Genomic DNA, 7,374 nt, shown 5'->3' with positions numbered 1-7,374 from the left:
CGGTGTTATAATTATTTCTAATCGGAATAAAATGTGCCGACTTGGTTAATCAATCCACGATTACCCAGATTGCATCGTGTCCACGGGACGTCTTAGGGAGATGTGTCACAAAATTCATCGTGATTTGCTCCCATTTCCATTCGGGAATTTCCGGTTGTTGTAACATCCCCGAGGGTTTCTGGTTCTCCGCCTTAACCCTCGCACACGTCGTACACTTGCCGACGTATGTGGCTATATCCTTTTTCATACCCGGCCACCAGTAGAACTCCTTCACATCCTTGTACATCTTATCAGATCCCGGATGTATGGAATATTTCGATTTATGCGCTTCGTCCATGATTAATTCAAGAAGGTCATGGAGGGTCGGGATCCAAACCCGATTTTTGAAATAGAGAATTTCGTCATCGCGCTGTTCAAAATTCTTCTCATTGCCGTAAAGTCCCTCGTTTTCCATTTGTTCCTCTTTCAACGCCTCACGTTGAGCGACTCGAATCAAATCCGAAAGGTTCGACTGGACAATCATCCCCAGCGCTCGCACACGCAATGGTTTAACTCGATCTTTCCTACTCAAGGCATCGGCTACGACGTTAGCCTTGCCGGGGTGATAACGGATGTCACAGTCATAGTCGCTTAACAACTCGACCCATCTTCGTTGCCTCATATTCAGTTCTTTCTGATCGAATATGTGTTGCAAACTTTTATGATCGGTGAAGATGGTGCACTTTGTACCGTAGAGATAATGTCTCCAGATTTTAAGTGCGAAGATAACCGCTCCCAGTTCTAAGTCATGAGTAGTGTAATTTTTCTCGTGTACTTTTAACTGTCGGGAAGCATAGGCTATGACCTTATTATTCTGCATCAACACGCATCCTAACCCTCTACGGGATGCGTCACAATACACGACAAAACCATCGTCTCCATCGGGGAGACTTAAGATCGGCGCTTGGCACAATCTTTGTTTTAGCGTTTGAAACGCCGTTTCCTGCTTTTCACCCCGTTCATACTTTCGATCCTTTTGGGTCAGAAGGGTTAAAGGTTGGGCGATGCTGGAAAAGTTCTCTATAAATCGACGATAATATCCAGCTAAGCCTAAGAATTGGCGGATTTCCTTTGGCGATTTAGGCGCTTGCCAATTCTTAACTGCTTCAACCTTACTTGGATCAACGTGTATTCCTTGATGGTTTATAACGTGACCGAGGAATTGCACCTCTTGTAACCAAAAGTTACACTTGGAGAATTTTGCATACAACTTCTCCTGATTTAGAAGCTCTAAAATTAATCTTAAGTGTTCGTGCTCTTCTTTACTCTTCGAGTATATCAAAATATCGTCAATAAACACGATGACGAATTTGTCGAGGTAGGGTTTACAGACTCGATTCATGAGATCCATGAACACTGCTGGCGCATTTGTTAGCCCAAAAGGCATAACTAAAATTCGTAATGGCCGTAGCGAGTCCGGAATGCGGTTTTTGGGATATCCTCCTCCTGAATTCTAACCTGATGGTATCCCGATCTAAGATCTATTTTTGAGAAATAGCTCGCACCTTGTAGTTGGTCGAACAGGTCATCAATTCGGGGAAGAGGGTACCTATTTTTGATTGTTAACTTGTTCAATTCCCTGTAATCAATGCACATTCTAAGGCTCCCGTCCTTCTTTTTCACGAATAGTACAGGTGCACCCCACGGGGAATAACTGGGACGTATAAATCCTTTATCCAACAATTCTTGCAACTGGTTGGATAATTCTGGCATCTCGGATGGTGCAAGTCGGTAGGGCGCCTTAGCAAAAGGGCCAGCTTGAGGTAATAAGTCGATTCTGAATTCGACCTGTCGGGTTGGCGGTAATCCAGGAAGTTCTTCTGGGAAAACTTGTGGAAATTCGCGTACCACTGGAATATCATCCACCCGTTTCTCCTCAGAATCAGTGGCCGTCAAGCTTGCTAGATACGCCACGCATCCCTGGCGTATATATTTTAACACCTTGAGGTGGGATATAAATGGTATCATGGTGCCTGACTTTTCTCCTTGCACTAATACCTCTTCGTCATCCGACACCCGGATCTTGACGATTTTCTTTTCACAGTTTATTTCTACTTTGTTACGTGCTAACCAATCCATTCCCACTATCACGTCAAAACTACCCAATTCTACCGGTAACAAGTCAATCGGAAGGAATTGATCGTTCAGAATAAAAGGGCAATTCCGAACTATTCGATTAACTATCATGGTTTTACCGTTAGCGACTTCTACGGTATAAGGTTCTATGGTTTCACCAATTGGAAGGTTTGCTATCGATAGGAACTTAACAGAGACAAAACTTCTATCGGCGCCCGTATCAAATAATACAGAAGCGTAATGATCAGAGACGAGGAAGGTACCTGTCATTACGCTGGGGTCTTGGCGTGCCTCGCTCGCCCCCATCACGAATGCTAGGCCTCTTGCCGGGTTGGACGACGATGCCTGACCCGCGGTTTGCCGCCCATTTCCTCCCTGGTTCAGTTTCGGACAGTTTCTCTTGAAGTGATCTGTGCTGCCGCATTCAAAGCAAGCACGGCTGGTGGTCATCACTTGATTTCCTTGTGGGTTTTGTTGTAGGGCTGGTTGGGTCCTAACTAGTTGCGCACGGATAGGTTGAGGTTGTCGATTCAGATTGTTCAGGTCTGTCCTACATCTTGGTGCATAGTGCCCTTCCCTGCCACACCGATGGCACACTACCCCCCTGCACTCGCCACCATGCTGGTTACCGCATTTCCCACACCTAGGAAACGTCCTTGTCTGCGGTCCCTGCCTTCCGCCTGAACTAGTCATGGCGTAGTTCTGGGCAGCGGGCCTAGCACGTGTACCTTGCTGCTTCTCCTGGATCCTATGGTCATACGTACCCCGTTTTCCTCCAGCAGACTCTCCTGCCACCTTCAGTGACCCACTCCTCACGAAATCGTAGGTGACGATACCAGCTTGCGTCACCACACCCTCAAACGTCTGGTGTCCCCCAGCGTTGACTATACTCCTCACTCCTGGAGTTAGTCCCCAAATATAACGCTCAACCCTCTTCGACTCTGGGGTGACCAACCATGGTACCAATCGCGACAACTCATTAAACCGGTTTGTATAACCCAAGTGGTCTGCCCCCTGCATCTCCAGGTTCCACAATTCGTTTTCTAATTTCTGCAATTCATTTTTCGGGCAGAAATGTCCCAGTACAAGAGCCTTGAGCTCTGTCCAGGTCATGCGGTTTGTCGCCGCCTGACCGCGAGTCTGCACTATGGTGTTCCACCATGTCTAGGCATGGTCCGTGAATGTGCAGGTGGCGTACTTAACAACACAATCCTCGGGGCAGTTGCTGATGTTCACAACTGATTCTATTTTCTCTATCCATTTAACCAACCCATTTGGTCCTTCAGACCCGCTAAACTCTAGGGGCTTGCACAACATAAATTCTTTGATCGAACATCCCCTGGATGCAGGAATCGGTTCAGTACGGTTCGTCTCTACAGTAGGTATAGGGCCATTACTGTCCGTAACGACCACCCTAGGCGGTGCGTCTTTACTCGGAATCGTGTTATCGTTCTGTGGAGGATTAGCATTTTGTTCCCCTTCATTATTGGTGGTCGTTTGATTGCTCGGAGGGGTTGGATTGGTCGGATTGTTAATTCTGGCGGCGATGCGCGATACTATATCCGGTATCGCCGCCTCCAACTGTTGAGCAATCAAACGGCTCACATCCACTTCCGATATTTGAGCTGATCGTTTTGGTGCCATTCTACACAACATTCAGAAAAATACATGTAATTAATACAAATTCCAATCATAAAACACAACACCCATTCCATTCATTAATAAATATTAGTACATATTACACAAACATCCGTTCACATTACTTCCCTGTCACTATTACATAGGTTAAGTTTTCATACATAGGGCCTATGTCGGCATCATCTCGACGTAACCCGCAATGGGTCAGTGCTTGAATGATACCCAAAAGTATCTATAATGATATACCCCAAAAGAGACCCCCCTAAGGGCCAGTGGTTGTATTATAACTACACAAGATTCACTCTATGTTAGCATCACCACTAACTGCTTACACAGAGTATCAAAAAGCGGTCCCTGTCTACTCCCATCCTAACACAACTAAACACGGTGGTATACCAACCCCACCAACACAGCCACCAACACCACCATCACAGCCAACATGCCCCGGATCCGCGTCTCCATCTGGCCGATCATCCACTGGGAGTATGAGCACTCCCTCTTCAACTGCGCAATCGCATACTGGTGGTCCAGTATGCAGTCCCCCAGATACATCCGCCTCTGCACTCCTACTGTCAAGGCGGCGGAGTGCTCATTCACCTGCTCGGTGAGCACTCGAAGCCATGCCGCCGCGTCCCTTTCCTGCCTAGGAAGACCCCACACAGGTGGAGTCACAGGCTCGGGCTGGGAGCGGGAGGACTCGCCCCGACGGGTAGCAGGTCTGGGTGGGGGAGAGGTAGGTGGGACATGCGGGACACTGATCCGCGCCGTGAGGCGGGGTCCGAATCCGGGAGGGATAGGGGTGGCCTGTAGTGCGGGTGGGTTGGGGGATCTGGCAATCCTGACTGGGGAGGACTGACTAGAGCTCCTATGACTAGCCTCGCTAGGCTCAGAGCTGGATGATATGCGAAGACTCCCAGAGTTCCCGGAGCTGATTTCCTCCGGGTCCTCCTCCACCGATAAACTAGGAGTTCTCGACATTCTTACCTGCACACAAGTTAATTAAACATATAGTTCTTTTCATAGTGTAAACCATAATCAAATTAATATACACTTACTTATACAACTTGACCACATAACAATATTATCATATATTTGCACATATGTTGCCAATTTTACCTATTAAAGTCCCCCGTGACTTCCCCTGAATTCCCTCGTACAGACAAGTCTGTTATTATGTTCCGGACCATAATAACTCACTTGTCCATCCAAGTTCATCCAGATCTCGTCACAATAAATTATTAGTTGATATTCAGATCCTATAACACTTGAGCTACTGGTTATATTTTAGGTATCTTTTAAAGACATCCTAATTCTTTATAACCAATGGCTCTGATACCAAGTTCTGTAACACCCCGTAACCGCAGCGGAAACGTAACCGGGATGCAACAGACACGTCTGATATCAACAGCATTGCTTATAAAGAAAACACCACTACATTAATTTAAACGTATTACATTGTTCCGAGTTTCGTTACCGTCTAGGCGTTATCACATAAGTTTTACCGATAGTACATTAACATATTTAATAAAAAATATAGATCCTTAAGCTTCCACAAAATAGCACACATCATCAAGCACATATCACTCATTCCAATTTGGGTGTACCTAGAAAGCATGTAAAGAAAACGGGTCAACTACGAATAGTTGGTGAGTTTCACTAATTTAAGTAAACGATGACAAATCATTATAATAATCATATATTAGCGATGTAATTATGCTAAGCCCACAAGTGAAACCTCTGTTAACCCAGAGACACATCCAATAACCTCTGGGGACACTGTTAACCCAGAAACACAGTTAATACCTTCTGGGGACACTGTTAACCCAGAAACCCATTTAATAACCTCTGGGGACACTGTTAACCCAGAACACTGTTTCGGGCCTTACAATGTTAGCAACTCAGACAATTTCCATCTTAATACATTACCGTACGATTCCCGTACAATAAACATTATATAAATACATTCATTTCCATGCGATCAGCATGTACTTAAACATTTTGATAGAAACATGCTTTCCGCCCCGGGAAAATATTTAAAACAGTTCAGTAAAAAGGGGCTCGTGAAACTCACCTTTTCGTGAGCAAATATGTAACACTGTGCACGGCTACCGGTCCGGATCTGTAATACGATCCCTAATTCGTTACTATACAATTTCTATTAATATAACTTAAATTCGTGTTAACTGGTACGTCTGGGGACACTGTTAACCCGGTACCGTACACGATCCGGGGACAATGTTAACCCCGGAATACTTCTCAGGACTTAGATTGTGATATCGTTAGAGTTTGACCGTCAAAATTATTATTATTTTGTTTTCCTCGTTTTGCGTGCCTAGCACGGTTATCCGTTTTTATGTTACAAAAATGAGTTTGGTCACACACAACCCGAAAATAGTGTTTGACTAATATTTTAGTTAAAGCCGTGAATTCAGAGCTCGGTTTAGTCGCCCCGTTTGGCAGCGGGACCTGTTTCCGTCTTTTGGGTGCCGGAAACTGTTATTTCGGATAAAAATACCCAAATCATCCGAATTATTTTCGGATGATTTATTTTTACTTGATTAACTTAGTTTCATGAAAATAGTCCATTTTTAAGGTTTTTATACACCAGTCAGCTCGCTTAGGCGAACTTTGCCGGTTTACGCGTTTTATGCTTTAAAAGTTTGTTTTTATGTTCTTTTTAGCACAAATAATTATCCGTTTAGTCTCGGATCTTGAAATTTTGCACAAATCACTTTTTGACAGTAAGGAATTTTATAAAAATATTTCCAGAATTAATTTTTATATTTAACATTTATTTATCTATTTTTAAACGTCATTTAAACACCAAATATGTCGAAAATACCAAACGACCTTAGAAAAATCTCAAATTTTTCTGGGATGACCCCTGCCATCCACATGGTTCCCTGTAATTTTTCCAGAACCAAAATCTCATTTTTCATGCCATTTTCACCAAAACCGAGCTAGAAAACCCTAGAACCCGTTTTACCGAAAAGCCTATTTAGACTTCTCCAATGGACCTGAAATTTTGTGTGTGACTTTTAAATATTATGAAAAGCTTATCTGGAATTTTCCAGAATTTTTCATGATGTTTCGCTATTTTTCACCATTTTTAGCCAAAACCGAGCATTAAATTCACCAAATATTCATCCTTTATCCAAAAATTACCAAATTTTCACAGATCTCATACTTTCATGTGTAGATCATCTCTGTGAAATTTCCTGACCCAACTCTAAGTCTATCACAATCTGTCCAAATCATATAAATCATACGAAAAACCGAACTACCTTGTGTTTCTAGCTTTAGATCGCCAAGATATTGCTTTCTAGCCTTTGCTAGCAACTAGATATAACACCTACAAGCACAATAACCCCACACCAAGCAAGTTACACCCACAATCAAGCCATTTCTTTCATGGTTTCGGTTAAGACATCATAACAAAGATTTTAACCGCAAAAATTCGTTTTTGACTCTTTTAACTCCTTTCTTGGACCAAGATCCCTTGTATAACTTGTATACATCACTTGATCATGCAAGAATCGGTTTCATCTCGGGTTTTCACCCATTTTTCATTTGAAACCTCATTTTCTTGTAAATGACTCGAGAAAAGAAGACGAACACGAC

The sequence above is a fragment of the Bidens hawaiensis genome, unplaced genomic scaffold, assembly GCF_021521415.1.
Source record: "Bidens hawaiensis isolate Kalapana, Puna unplaced genomic scaffold, B.hawaiensis_p1.1 tig00010127_1, whole genome shotgun sequence".
Taxonomy (NCBI): domain Eukaryota; kingdom Viridiplantae; phylum Streptophyta; class Magnoliopsida; order Asterales; family Asteraceae; genus Bidens; species Bidens hawaiensis.
This window is presented reverse-complemented; position numbering follows the sequence as displayed.